Genomic DNA, 16,242 nt, shown 5'->3' with positions numbered 1-16,242 from the left:
ATGGAATTTGTAATGAGGTAGAAGGAGTAAATTACTTTTAATGTGGATATACTTTGATATCGGACACACATTATTGTTCCAAGCTGATTATTTGTATATATGTCTTAATCATTGACAGTATATATATTGAACAGAGCTTCAGGGTCGGTGAAATGTCTTTAACCTGCATTCTGTGTAATGACCAGCAGGGGGAGCTCCACTGGCTGCAATTACACTCAAATATCATTCAGTCTTATGGAGAAATGAGTCGACTTCTCAGCTGATTTGTGAGCTACCTTGTAATTGACAGTGAATAAAACAATAATTTTAATACAAATCAACTTTTTCTGTTTTACATTGTCAACGTAGTGCTGATTCTTATATCCCTCATTCATCCTGAATATAACAATATGAAATATAGCTAATACATGTAGATAAAGGGAGCGTTCACAGGGTTACAGTCATACAGAGGTCATATGAAGGTCAGCACAGACGTCTACACGAGTTTATGAATTGTGAACCAACATCGCTCTGACAGACGCTCCCTCGTCATAATAAAAGATTTAAAGCGCGCTGTCTCCACGCGGTCGGCGTCTTGTGTTTGTGCTCAGAAGATGACGAGATTCAGCTTCATTATTAATCATTTCTAATTTATTTACAATCTGACAAAAAAAACAAGCGGAGGGAAATGTCTGAAGTTTACGGAGAAAAGATGGAAATGTCTCACCTTGAAAATGAACAAAAGAAACAAATGAAGATTAGAATAATCAAACGCCTCTTCTCCTCCTCAGGTGACGAAGATCTTCCAGAAGAAGAAAACCTCAGTGACGTACAATTTCAGACAATCATTTCCTCTGTTGGACATGCAGGTCCACACCTTCCAAAACACCTGTAAGTACTGCTCTCTCTCTCTCTTTATCCCTCTCTCTCTCTCTCCGTCTCCATCTCCTCTCGTCCATCTGCTCCCTCCATCTGTCTCAGCCTTCTCTCCATTTTATTTTTTATATCTCTATTTCTTTTTTGCACTTGCTCAACTCTCTATTTTTACCCCGCAGTCAGCAGGCCCACTGACACACACACACACACACACACACACACACTGAGGCATATGTGAGGAACCATTTTTTCATTTTCATTTCATTTATTTTATTTATAAGGACAATACAAAACAAATCTGATTAGAACAATAAATCAGAAGTGAGCACTAATGCTGGCAGTGTGAACGTAGTCTGTCTGATAATAGGTCATGTAAGAGTCACATGACCTGTCTCTCAGTCACAGATTGGATGACTTTAGACTCGACAAAATCAAAAAAGACTTTAACACCAATGACTCGTAACTTCACTTGAACTTCAACTTTTTGACTTGAAAATATTTCCTTCCCCCAAACCCAAAGATTGTGTTTCACCAGTGAATTCATTTCCCTTAAATTCCTGAATTAACATTAATATTATTCAGTCTGAGCAAGTTGACACAGGATTACCCAGATCCACTTCCACCCCAGGTTTGACCCAATCCAACAGCATCCAATCAGGCAGTGGCAGAAGAGAACCATAATATGTTTATTAATATATTAATGTGTTGTTAAATTGGCAACACATTTGGTGAAAAACTAATAAAGTCATAAAGTTTATGATTTGGGACTTCACTTGGAGCTTGAGTACGAAGACTTCAGACTTATTTGTGAACCTTAAACCATTTAAATGTATTACCTCCTGATCTGAGTACAAGTAACTCAAGTAAGTATTTATTGTTCAGGTAACTTTGGTAAATTAAGTTAACTGAACCAATTTAATGACAAGCAGAATTTATCCAAACTTATTTCAAATGTGTCTTTGATGCATTTTCTCAACGTTACCACTTTAAATGAATTTACTCAGTTTTCGTCCACTGAAGCGAATTATATATGATAAAAAAAACTATGTACAGTTAATCAATTATCAAAATAGTAGCCAATTAATTTTGGGGCTTTGGGAACATTTTTGTAATGATATAAATTTAACTTAAACAAAATGAGTTAATGGAACAAAATGAAATTCTCTGCTGCAGTGGTTCCCAACCTGCGGTTCGGGGCCCCTACTAGGGGTCGCCAAAGCTTCAAGCTTCAACATAATACAGACACAGATTTGTATAAAAAGTTCCTAAGAGTATCAGGGAAACTATATTCAATATTCACAGGAAATAATCTGCTCAAAACACATCAAAATCGCTTGTTTTACACAGAATTCCTGCAGTTTCATCATTTTTTCTGTACTGTTATCTTTATGCATTGAATATAATATGAAATTTCCATGAAATAGGACATCGACAGGGCGTCAGTTTACTCGATGATACAAAGGTGGGGTCACTGCTCTTGAGGTTGGGATGTGTTACATAAAGTCCAAGAGGTTGCAGTAGCTCATTTCTGAAGCTGTGCAGTCTTTAGTGCACTTTAGCTTGGTCAAACTACATTGAAATATGCACCAAAAATGCATGTGGGACAAAATTTGGAGACTCTGTCCCACTTGGAAATGTTTTCAACAATCTGTTAATAATCACTTGGCAAAACCTAACAGTACTTCCCTCTCCAATTACTGAAATGACTCTCTGTCTGCCAGCCTTTTCTTTAAATCTAAGGCATCATCAGTCTGCAGAAGTGTAGTTGGTACTCCACCGAAAAACACCAGCAGCAGATTTCAAAGAAACACACTGGAAGCATATCACAGGATTTCCTAAATATATGACTGTCAATCTGAAAACAAGGCTGCTTAGCTGCATGCCTCAAAACATGACTCATTCAACCGACACATTTTTCAATAATGATGTTAACACAGTCGTATGCGGAGTCGTGTAAGTGTGTGGGTGTGTGTGGTGAGCCTCTATAGCAGCAGAGAAGAATTGGCTCGCAGTGTTGTGCAGCAGATTGGAGTTGGTGGCGTTTCAAATCTGCCTCAGCACCTGTTAACTCTGAAGGGTTCAGCTCCCAAATCACATCCACCATTTTCAAAAAGGCTCTATATAATGTACCTAAACCACACAGGAAATGATGGCGGAGCCAAAACTACGGTCGAGCTTTTAACCCGTTAAAAAAGAAACATCCAGGGGTTTAACTCTAACGCATGCAGTGATGAAGTAGTGTACTCCAGGGTGCACCACGACATCACTGCTGGGTGTGATTACAGGCGCAACCACATCCAACCAAACACAGTAATGTCCATCAGAACGGCTTATCAGATGGTCAAATAGCTTCAGAACCCCCCCCCATCTTTCTGGGAACAAAACCTGCAGTTCCTCTAACAGCCACTAGAGGCTGGCTCCAGCAGTGAGTCTCCATATTAATCCATATTCATATTAAAATGCCAAACTTTACAGCAGAAATAAACATGTAATCTATTGGGGAAATTAGTATTAAATGATGCCAAAGACCATTTAATAGATTGGTGCAGCCAAAATTCATCAATTTGAATATTTCACTTTGCGCAAACATCATAAAATACTATAAAATGTATATGCTGCTGTTAGATAGTTCAGAACCTTTAAAGATTCAGTGTGTGTTACTGAGGAGGATCTATTGTCAGAAATTGAATATAATATTGATACGTGTGTTTTCATTAGTGTATTTCTAAGGTGGCCCAGAACAGACAAACCAAACACTGGTTGTAGATAGAGACAGTTTTTTTGTGTTTCAGTTTCAGCTCTAATGTTCTGTTGCATCGCGGTATATTACATGTTGTCACATTATCCTCATGTTAGTGAGTTATTTCGACTCAGAGCTGCGACAGTGAGGGCAGTGTGTACTGAAGCTGCAGTGGTTGTGGTTTAGTTTCTAAGATGTTTTTGTTTAGTTGTTGTTGTTGTTGTTGTTGTTGACAGTTCTGGTTCTCCAGTTGGAGCTTAATGGGACTTGGCAGACTGTGGTGATGACTGTGACCAGGACAGATTGTCCCATATGATTCATCAGCACAATCTTACATGGACTGCTGGTGTGTGTGTGTGTGTGTGTGTGTGTGTGTGTGTGTGTGTGTGTGTGTGTGTGTGTGTATGTGTGTTCATGTATGTATGTGTGTGGGTGGGTGAGTACTGTGTGTGTGTGTGTGTGTGTGTGTGTGTATCATGTGGGAGGAAGGTAAGGTATACAGTATATGTGTGAACAGTCCTGTCTTTAAAGGTTCAGTGGGTTTAAACACTATACAGAAAAGATCACAGTACATACAGTAAACCCATTAATTACAAATAAAGTAATTATTAAAGGATAATACAATTAAAAACACACAATCAGTCAGTCTACAGACACTTACTGGAGCTCTAGTAGCACAAGGTAAGCCTGTAACATCACCAGAGTTAGTCAGTGGTGGTCTAAAGGTTAGAGAAGTGATCCCCGGACCGGCAGGATAAATCTGGGTTTGTAAAGTGAAGAAGTGGCGTTTGCTGCTCCCTCATTACCGTGACAACTACCACCAGGTCACAGGCTTTTGGGTCAGAGGTCACAGTGTGTAACGTGTGTGTGTCTGTGTGTGTGTGTGTGTGTGTGTGTGTGTGACCCAGACTACCCTCACGGTATCAGACTGACGTCGGCGAACCCCGGAGGAGAGAGGAAGGTGCTGATCGTCTTCACGGCTCCGAGCCAGCAGGACCGAGCGCGCTTCACCTCCGACCTCCGAGAGAGCATCGCAGAGGTCCAGGACATGGAGAAGTACAGGGTGGAGTGTAAGTACTCCTACCACAGTACCGCTGCTAGTACTGTGGTACTGTGGTAGTATTAACACTTCCAGTAGGTATAGAGGCAGAGGCTGTGGAAGCTGTAATGTTACTGTAGTGGTCACACCGGCAGTAAACTTAAAGGGATTAGTATTTAATTAGTAGTATTAGAAGCTAATGGTCGTTGGTAGTAACAGTAGTATTTAATTAATAGTATTCCAGCACTGGTAGTCAGAGTTATGGGAGTTGTAAAAGCATCAGTCCTTGTAGTAGTGTCAGTAACAGTGAAAGCAGATGCAGTAGTATTAATAGTTATTACATTAGTAGTAGTATGATCGGTAGTAGTATAATAATAATAATAATAATAATAATAATAATAATGATAATAATAATAATAAAAAAAATAAATAAAATAATAATAATAATAATGATAATAATAATAGCAGTAGCAGTAGTAGCTGTAGTATTACAATATAGTAGCAGTATTTGTAGGCAAAGATTGGGTAAAAAATACAATACAATGTACAAGTACCTTAAATTTGTACTTAAGTTCCCTGAGGAAATGTACTTACTTGCATTATAGTAGTAGCAGTAACCGTGGCAGCAGCAGTATTAGTGGTATTAGTTGTAGTAGTAGTAGCAGTAACCGTAGCAAACATATTAGTCATAGTTAGTATAGTTAGTAGTATTAGTAGGGTGAATAAACACAGCAGTAACAGCACATGCAGTAGTTGCAGTAACAGTAACAGTTGCAGTAGTAGTTGTTGTAACAGTAACAGTTGCAGTAGTTGCAGTAACAGTTGCAGTAACAGTAACAGTAACAGTTGCAGTAACAGGTGCAGTAGTTGTAGTAACAGTAAAAGTTGCAGTAGTTGTAGTAACAGTTGCAGTAACAGTTGCAGTAGTTGTAGTAACAGGTGCAGTAGTTGTAGTAACAGTAACAGTTGCAGTAGTTGTAGTAACAGTAACAGTTGCAGTAGTTGTAGTAACAGTAACAGTAGTTGTAGTAGTAGTAACAGTAACAGTTGCAGTAGTTGTAGTAACAGAGTTGCAGTAGTTGTAGTAACAGTTGCAGTAACAGTTGCAGTAGTTGTAGTAACAGTTGCAGTAACAGTTGCAGTAGTTGTAGTAACAGTAACAGTTGCAGTAGTTGTAGTAACAGTAACAGTTGCAGTAGTTGTAGTAACAGTTGCAGTAACAGTTGCAGTAGTTGTAGTAACAGTAACAGTTGCAGTAGTTGTAGTAACAGTTGCAGTAACAGCAGTAGTAGTTTTAGTAACAGTAACAGTTGCAGTAGTTGTAGTAACAGTAACAGTTGCAGTAGTTGCAGTAACAGTTCCAGTAGTTGTAGTAACAGTTGCAGTAGTTGTAGTAACAGTAACAGTTGCAGTAGTTGCAGTAACAGTAACAGTTGCAGTAGTTGCAGTAACAGTTCCAGTAGTTGTAGTAACAGTTGCAGTAGTTGTAGTAACAGTAACAGTTGCAGTAGTTGTAGTAACAGTTGCAGTAACAGTTGCAGTAGTTGCAGTAACAGTTGCAGTAGTTGTAGTAAAAGTAACAGTTGCAGTAGTTGTAGTAACAGTTGCAGTAACAGTAACAGTTGCAGTAGTTGTAGTAACAGTAACAGTTGCAGTAGTTGCAGTAACAGTTGCAGTAGTTGTAGTAACAGTAACAGTTGCAGTAGTTGTAGTAACAGTTGCAGTAACAGTTGCAGTAGTTGCAGTAACAGTTGCAGTAGTTGTAGTAACAGTTGCAGTAGTTGCAGTAACAGTAACAGTAGTTGTAGTTGCAGTAACAGTTGCAGTAGTTGCAGTAACAGTTGCAGTAGTTGCAGTAACAGTTGCAGTAACAGTAACAGTAACAGTTGCAGTAGTTGAAGACTTGCTGTAAGTGATCATCATCATCATGGCCTACTATATTTTTACCTTCCCCTCCCTCCGTTCTCTCCGTTCTCTCCGTTCTTTCAGCCGAGCTCGAGAAGCAGAAAGGTGTGATGCGTCCAGGTGTGTTGACGGGGGGAGGACCGGGAGGAGGGGGGACGCAGGGCTCCAACACCGGTGGCGGCCCTGTAAAAGGCGAGGTGGTGAACGGCACTCTGGGTAGGCCGAGCCTCGACGACACGTACGCCTCGGTGGACGGACTCAAACGCACGGCGCTCAGCTCCTCACTGAGAGACCTCTCAGAAACAGGTACTGCTCTTTGGTCACAGGTATCGTCGTACAGGTACACGTTCAGGTGTTTTCCTGTAAAATAACTCTAAATATTTTTGTGATCTCCTGAGACGTGACTGAGATTCAGCAAATCGGACATTTTACTGTTTCTGTTTACTGCTGCAGTTTTTTATTATGACTCAGAGCAAACCTACATCTGTGGTCTTATGCAACTGATGTAATAGTGATGAAATCTAAAATGGTAATATAATACAATAAGATGGAAGTGTGGTGTAGAGCTGTGGTGCTCTGGCGCCCCCTACTGGACAGCTACAAGAAATACAACATGAAATATAAAGTGGAAACTGCTTTGGTGGTTTAGCTTTAGATGTGGAGGCAGATGTATGTATATAAATCAATATCCGGATCAATGCCATATTGTGTTACTGACTTTTGGCCAATTATGGATCTTTTTTCCAGGAATATGCAACTTAAGCCAAGTAAAATCCTAAATTTAAAAGCCTACTGAGAGAAAAGTACAGAAGTAATATGAGTAACATATTATTCATTATGCAGCAGAATGGCTGTCAGTTATCATATTATACAGAATATTACTGGATTATTCTACAGAAAGACTACATGTGAACATTTTAACTAATTGATATCACCATGACACTTCCCCTGTTGATTATTTACGTTGAGACAATAATTTTCTGTATTACAAGTTTTCTGAAATTGTATGTTTAAATAAGTGAATGAGGCATTATCTAATTCTAACATTTGGTAAAATCTACAGATGCAAACAGACAAAGTTTAGTGAAATTAACACCTAAATGTGTATTCTGGGGTGTTTTTCTTCCACCAGTCAGAAAGATGGAAAGAATATAGGCCCAAATCGTCTGCAGTGTTAAGTCTTAATGTTCTTAAACTTTCTGTAAAATCTAAATTTGCAAAGTAACTAAAGCTGTCAAATAACTGTAGTGAAGTATAAGGTAGCAGAAATGTACATTCCTTTCAAGAAACATGGTTAAATGGATAGTTCAACTTTTAGAAATATGCGCTTATGCATACAAGATGGAGGGTTAGCTTAGCATAAAGACTGGAAGCAGAGGGAAACAGCTAGCCAAGCTCTGTCCATTGATCACCTACCAACAACGACCTGTGTGACTTTAACCCTGCCTCATTCTGATTGGGTAACAGGGAAGCGAGGTCGTAGGAACAGTGTGGGGTCATTGGACAGTACCATTGAAGTAAGTTTGGTGGGGGCGGGGAAAGCATGCGTGATGTGATCTCCCAGCATGCCGCCGCCGCCGCAGCATACAGCACGCATTTCTGACTGCATGTTTGCATGAGTGGAAGACGTTCATTAAATGTTCTGTTTCATCAGTGTTTCTACGGGCCCACAGAGAGATCTATGGAGAACCTTTATGGTCAGTAGATACAGAGAGAGGGTATGACATCCAGCAATGGTCATACCTGCGGGAATCGAACTGTTGATGTTGCAGTTACACCAACAGGCCACCAGGACGCTATGTGCTGTCATCTGTCTGTGTCTGTTTCACTCATCCCTCTCATTTCCTGCATGTCTGCCTGTTTAACTCAATGACAACAAATTACATTCACTATTGAATCTTTCAGGCAGCCACTGATTCCAGTTCATGTACAGAGAAAATCAACTTGCAGAGACTTAAAACTTGGTAATCAGTTGCATGTAGGGACTCTTCTTTGTTGATTTGATGATTTGTTTAAGGACCACGATGCTGATGAACTCTAGATTTGAACCGGATGAAGGATTTTAGTCATCGGACGTCTGGATCTTAGAGGAGACCTCTGTGGATCATTGGGCTCCCGGTAGAAACCTCCTGAACCATGAACACTGAAGGAATCCTAACCGGGAGAAGCTGACTGCAATGACGCCAATGGTGGTGAAGACAACAACTCCCATGATCCCACGCTGCTTCTACTTGAAATGAACTGAAACCAGTGGCTGCTGGGATGTTAGGAACCAAAACCACTGATTTGTCTATTTTTAAATATTGTAAAGTTAAGAGTATTCTGGTTCTGTCTTTAATCCTCTTTCCTCCTGTCTTGTTCTTTCCAACCTCTCGTATCCAACTCCTCCTCTCCTCCTCTCCTCCACTCAGGGTTCCATTATTAGCAGCCCTCGACCTCACCAGCAGCGCCCCCTGCCTGCTGGAGGTCTATCCTACAGCCCCATGATGGTCCCTTCGTCTCCAGCAGCTTACCGGCCACACCGCCCTACTCAGAGCCCCGGTACAGGGGTGGGGGGTGGGCCGGGGCTCTGTCACAACCAGGGGGGGACCACCACTTCCCCTCTCGTGAGCGGGGGAGGGGCTGGGGGCGGAGGAGGGATGGCGGGTGGGGGAGGCCCAACTGGCGGCGGCCTGCTGGGGAATTTCTTCGGCAGTCGCAGAGGCAAGGTTCCTGGTCCCCTGACGATGACGTCGCCGACTCCGCAGGGTCCTCCGAGTCCCCTGATGATATCATCACCCCCCCACTACCCCGCCCCCGCGCCTCCCATCCCCCACCCATCCTCCCCTTCCCCATGCCCCTCCCCATCGCCCAACCTCGGCCAGTCGGACTCGGGAGGAGTTGGAGGGGTAGGCGGTACGGGAGGGGGGCCGTCCAAGCTCCAGGCTTTGCACGCCCAGTATTGCCACGGCAACAGTGGAGGAGGAGGAGTCAGTGTCACTGGGCACCAGCAGCAACAGACGCCACCCCCGCCCTACCACCACCATCACCGCTACCACATGCAGAATATACCACAGCACCACGCCCTGTCGCAAAGGTTCTCAGCCCCCCGGCGGCAGGGTCCGCCCGGCTGCGCTCCCTCTCATACCCAGCAGCATCAGAGGATGCAACATGGCGTCGCCCAGCACCCGCGCTACAGCATGGGCTTCATCACGCCCCCACCGCTGTCCCCTCACTCCCCCGTCACCCCTACTACCCCGCACGGACTCTACCACTCGCACCCAGCGGCGGCACGGCCGGGTGGAGGCGGCAAGCTCCCACTGACCATCTCGCACTCGCAGCCCCACCCGCACGCTCACACACACTCTCACAACCACGCCGCGCACACACACTCCCCGCTCAGCCCCTCCCCCTCCGCCTCCCCCTCCACCCACTTCATTTTCTCCACCCCGCCACCCCAGACGCCCTCGGCGCGCCTCGTCACCCAGACGCCTCCGCAGCCCTACGGACCCCAGTACCCACCACTCACCTCCATCCCGCCGCCACCTCCTCACTCCCCCTTACCTCCCCCGTCGGCCGGTCCGCTCTCCCTGCACCCAGGGGCAGGGGGAGGGCAAGGGGGAGGCCCCAAATCGAAACCCGTCAGCCGGATCAGCACGGTCGTGTGAGGAGGCAGAAGCCAAGGACGGTGGTCCGCCACCCCGCAGTGAGCCACCGGGGGGCGGTAGTGAGAGGGAGCAGGAGAGGGAGGAGGAGAGGAGGAGGAGGGCAAATGCAGGTGTATCAAAATGGCCGCCTAGTGAGGAGAAGAGCACTGAGAGCGGGGAAGAGGAAATTACTCAGCCTGTGTTATTTTCACATCCACTTCCCCCGCAAGTAGAAAGACTCTCACACTGAAAGACATTTGCTGGGCAACTTGTACCCTGTGGGGGCAAATGTTCCTGGAAAACCTGCCCATGGAGCAACTAGCACCAAGAAATCAACGCTGAAGAAAAACTCCCGCTCAGTTCTGCCGTCTTGGTGAAAATCTCCTCATCTTCCCTTCATAGCGCCCTTCAGATGGAGGCCTGGGAGTCAAGAGGACACTGACAGAGGAAGTCTTTGTGTCATACCGTGAGTAAGATTGTGAGTCGCTGTGGTGGACAAACGGTTCAGGGACCAGACGTGAAGGGAACAGTGCCTGAGAATTTAACACGAGGGTTAGCGCTCCATGCTAACGCTATGTACAGTGTTGGTAGGTGGGACAGGTTTTTAGGGAGCCTGAGAACGCGACGAATCCTTTTACTATACTCCAAAAATCACACTAGTCTTTCGCAACTTTGTTTTCCGCACAAACAGCACTTGTACCATTGTTTTTTTTCTGGTTGTTATATACATATTACAAGCCATGAGGTGTTACTGAGAAGCAGAAGTGGTTCGCGTTAATATGGTGCAGTTTGTGTCTTAGACAGGCATGCATGACCTGTGCAATAGCTAATGAGTGTCAGTGTGTCTATGGTTAAAATCCTATATGCAGGGGGAGGGAGTTGTTGTGATTTAAAGCCCCAATCCAGCATTTATTTGACCATAAGAAAAGTGCATTAGTGAAGGTTACTGAAGACTTTACTTTCTACATGGACAATAAACTTTTTTAAAACTTTAAATAAGCCATCACAATAACAAAAAACTACAGGTGTCTTTTTACCTTTGTGTTTTGCAGAAGTTACTAAAAGCCTTTAGTGTTTGTGGATTACAGGGTTTCAGCAGGGGGCGCTGCGTTGTTGTTTTGGATTGGGACTTTAAAATGGGGGGGGGGGGGTTGTGGGTTACATTTGACATTGTAATGTTCCCAATAATTTATTCTTGTAAAGGGGATTTATTTGATTTGATTTGTACTAAACCAGTGAATGCTCCCCAACATATTTGAAAGCCTGAATTTGTCAGAAATTATAATATATGTCAACTGTATTTCATGCTCCATATCGCATGTGACGCCCCCCCCATGTTGCCACAGAGAGAGATTATGTTGAAAGGTGCCAAACAGGGTGCAGTGTGGGAAACAGAGTCTTTTTGTTTTACTGGTTTGGTCTGCCTTTGATGAAGTTGGGGAGCAACGGTGCATAAATATGAACGAGTTAATGTCGTGTTACATTGATATTGAAGATATAATGTAACTCTTCTCACCAGGTATGTTACTGGAAATGTTAACAGAGCTGGGTGGGAAATTAAAATGTAAAATTCACTTCAAAGAATTGTGCATCGTCCAAACAGAAATTCAATAATTGACCCTTCTTAAGCCCCGCCCCTTTTTGCTCTGTGCTCCAATCAAAGTTGAACAAACCGCGGTCGACTTCCTCCTTTGCTGTACTTAGATATGCTACGTGCTAAGCTAATCTATGTAGGAAAGACAACCACATTATGAAGATGGTTTAAAGATAAAAGCAACAGTCACATCTTAAGTTCACTAATTAGCAAAACATTAGCTAACTTGAGATGTGACTATATTGCTTTTATCTTTCAACCATCTTTAAAATGTTTTAAAAGTTTTCATTTCAACGTAGATGAGGCTAAAACATAGCATTTCTAATTAGGCTTGCTCAATTGTGATTGGAGCACAGACCAAAAAGGGGCGGGACTTGGGAAGTGGTCAGTTGTCTGAAGCCTGAACAATCTGTATAACGTATACCTCCCTCTATCCGATCCATTCAGATAACGAAAAATTATTATTGATTAAAAACGTAGATATGCAATAGATGCACATAGACTAACAGACTAATGCACATAGTTTATAGGCACCAGGGAGCAATGTCACATCTACTTAACCAAAATCTACAGAAAAGAAACATTTTCTATCGATGCCAAGGCTGATTGTGGTTGCTACTAATTTTTTTATGTCAGTTATTTCAAATTCCCAGGTTCAAATAATAAAATATGTTTTCGTGGTGCTTAGATTTATTATTTCGTTAGCCCAAGATAACGGTTTAAAATCTCGACTCCACACTGTCATTACATTTAGAAAAGAAATGTTATGGTACACTACACTTTCTCTAGCAAACATCACAACATGAATCACAATTTTCTAGAAAGGGTTGTGGTGAAATCAGACATTTTTGACAATCCCAAAAGAGTGCAAAATCCTGGAGGGGCTGATATTGTCTTATTATGTATTTTAGAGACCCGGGATGTTGAACCTTTAAGTAAAGGCTGCTTATTAGAGAAAGTGAGATATGTAATCACAAAACTATATTAAATGTCTCCAGATAAAGTTAAATTGAATTCATTATCAGGTCAATGTGCTTATAAAACTAAATATAAGATCAGAAGATGAGTTGTAACTGCTGTGAAAGGTTAATAGTAACCACTCTACTCTTGGCTTCTTTACATTGTAAACCTTTGGAAACATGCATGTTCGCAAACATCATGTCCTGCCTTATTTCACTAGCCACAGACAGACCTTCACCAGTGTTTGGCTAACGAAAAAATATCGGTTAATTTCCCACGCAGTTCAAACTGTGTTAGCTCTTCTCAATAGGATGTTAAATCTTCTAAATGTTTCCAGTGAGGTGAACAAAGTTTAATCCCACGTTAACTACTTGTACTGCAAAATGGAGAATACGGTGCCTTCAGACGGAGGGATGGTCCGATAGATATCAGATGATCGTAACAAATAATGTTCAAGAACGACCGTCGTGGAATATAAAGACAATTCAGCATCTAAATTAGTAATACATTGATTGATTGTATCCATCCACGATAACCAATTTCAAGCCATTTACTGCATTTTTTAAATCTGGCTGAAGGACTGAGCCCTTCGTCTCCCTCTTCATCCGACACAAAGACACAAAGGAACCTGAAAACTGGACCTAATTTCATCCTGAAGGACTTGCTAACATCTCACAGGACTGGAGTGCAGAAAATGTTTCACCATCACTCAACACTAAGCGAAATATTCTTGAACAAACTCATTTTTACACGTTATTTTTGCACTTTGAGTTAAACCAACCATACCAGTGTATTTTCTCTTTCTCTCCATTTGATCGAGATCACCGGATGTCAGGGCAGGAAGCCCATGATGGCTGGTAGAAAGTTCTTCGACCATTTGAACTCTTTTACCAGCCATTTGTACTTTTCGACTAGAAATAAACCTCTCAGTGCTGGTTGCTTTCCTGTCACAGTGGCTCGTTTAGTCAGCCTCACATACATATTTACCAGCGTTTAACTGGTGGATGATGGGAAATTCCTCTGATGTTCTGAATGCAAACATTAATGACACATTTTTAGTTTCCCTGTGATTACGTGAATGCGCCGACTGTAGATATTAACTGTACAGTGTGTTCTATTTTCAATGGGGCCAACGGCATCGATCTGTAACTAAGGTTCAGAATTGCTTGAATTAACAAAATGTATGCTCTAAAAACCAAAAGTTCTTCAGGCTATTTGAACAATTTAGGGTTCCTCAGTAGAAAAACGAAACAATAAAAATCCTTTCAATGTTTTTTGTAGAAGCCTTTTGTGTTCGAGGGTTGTGGAAACACCGCCATGGATTATAATCAAGTGACGGAGTTCCTCAGGGAACCATCTTGGGTCCCCTATTGTTTTCAATCTGAAGAACCCCTTTGACTTTTTAGAGTGTGCTACTGATATTATTATCAATATTGTTGTGTGACAAGCTTCTACTAACATAACGTACTCCTTGGGCTGTTTTGTATTTTTAGCATTTTTAATTTTGTTATGTGCTTACAAGTGTGAGATAATTTTTTTTCCCTTTTCTTTTCCGATTTGGGCATCTTATGGAAGTACTAAAACCTTTTTAATTTTTAATATGTTTACAACAAAACCAAGATTTTTTCTGTGACTAACATACAACTAATATGTTCTAATATTTTTAATACAGACTGTGATAATTACTTTCATTCATCCCTGCATGCTTGCGCAAACACACACACCCGTGCACACCTCTAAATCATCACGAAGCCTCACACCGACCTTTAATGGAAGCAAGCAACACTTCTGCTACTAAACACACGAATCAACAATACATGCTGAGCTGCTAGAAATTCTGGACCGTTGGGTCCCCATCATGTATCTACAATCACCAACAGAAACACTTTGGCCCTTTGCCGTACAGTCTAATCCAGACTAAAACAGTCAACTAAACACACTTGAAATAACAAAAAGTTCTCGAGGAGCACTGGATCAAACCTACCTCGTAAGGGATTACACAACTTTTCACCCAGTTCCACTGCGTGCCCGAGCTGAATCAAGCGCATCCTGACTAAAGTTCCCATTTTAAAGCTCCATGCCACAGCTCTTGCATGTTGTAGCTACAAAGCGTATGTACTTTACATTACTGCTAAACCCTTTTTTACAAACATCCCTCAGTTTTTAGATTGCTTTCCTTCCTTTGGGCGGGCTTTGGTCACTGCAGATAGATCTGTCACTTATTAGGGGTCCAAGCACCAGCGGTGTTGGTCCGAGGTCGGAGCAGATCAGCAGATCCTCAGTGCTTTAGTGCAGGAGGATTTCTGAGGCAGTAAACAAACAAACACATATTCAGCCATGATCTCAGCCTCCTGGTCAGTTGCTCCGACTTTGGTAAAGTTGCGATTTATGTTTGGACCCCAGTACACACACTTGGACGTCTAGCTTACCATTACTTTTTGGTTGTGTTTTATAAAAAAATTCTTAAGTAAAGGATGTTTTGAAGACGAGGCAGTCGGTTGCAGAATAACAACTGCAAATAAATGCAAAAAGAACCTGCCCATGTTTGCTTGTTTTGTTAATTTTCGGGTTGGTTTGCTGACAACAAAACTCATAAATGCAATACTTGCAGCAACCAACCTTTGATTCTTACATTTAATGGTTATAAGCAATTTTCATTCTGATATCTGCCGCAGGATGGAAGTCTCTGCAAGCAGATTTTCATTGAAATAAACTCAATTAATGTCTGACTGGAAGGAAGGAAATCTATTTAAAATGTATTACATGGTTTGCAGGAGTAATGTACAGTATATGCAGTTTAACAACATGCAAAAACCCAGGCATGGTCCTTTAAATGCTCTATTTAAATATGTTTTTTTTTCTGCCCGGGTCTGCTCTCCACTATCGGTTTGCATGTGGTATTTATTACAGTATCTGCACTGAATGAAACTGTATTATAAACATGAATGTACATAACCATCGTTATATGAAAAATAACAATGCGAGTACTCACTTTGCTCCACAGCGGGCAGTTTGTCTCTGGCTGAGTTTCCACCAGGAACAGAAGACCTGGTTTTTAACCCCACTAGAAACAGATCTGGTCTGACTGCTGCAGGCAAAACAGGGAACATTTTAAAAAATGAAAGCACATCAGATCTGGTTCAGATAAAGTTAGAAACGTTGGATTCTTCTGTTCCTGTGTAAAGGCAGTCTGTGTTGTGTGTATCTATACAAGGGCGAAGGACCGGGGGTCTGAGTTGTACGTAACAACACAAAGGACCGCTTCATGGAGAAAAAAAGTAATTCTTGTTTATAATGTAGAGCAAAGAGAGACTGCAATAGTCCTTGTAAAATTGTATGAGTACAGTGTCAAATATGTGTCAACAGAGACGACATTATTTTAAAAATTATGTATGGAAGATTTTAGCTGTGTATATAAATATATATTACTTGTACTTTGTTTTTGAAATTGCAGAGATATGGAAAAAGTGGAAATATTTATTGCTCTAAAGATATAAAAAATCTGTTCATGTTGATGGAAAAA

The 16,242-nt window shown here is 41.9% G+C and overlaps 1 pseudogene; it reads left to right on the top strand.

Annotated features, from left to right (window-relative positions):
- The window catches only part of LOC127377865 (IQ motif and SEC7 domain-containing protein 2-like), a 144,554-nt pseudogene extending 128,312 nt beyond the window's left edge, over positions 1 to 16,242 (top strand).

This window comes from Dicentrarchus labrax, unplaced genomic scaffold (assembly GCF_905237075.1).
Source record: "Dicentrarchus labrax unplaced genomic scaffold, dlabrax2021, whole genome shotgun sequence".
NCBI lineage: Eukaryota > Metazoa > Chordata > Actinopteri > Moronidae > Dicentrarchus > Dicentrarchus labrax.
Note: the sequence above shows the minus strand (reverse complement) of the source record. Positions and strands in the feature narration are given on the sequence as shown.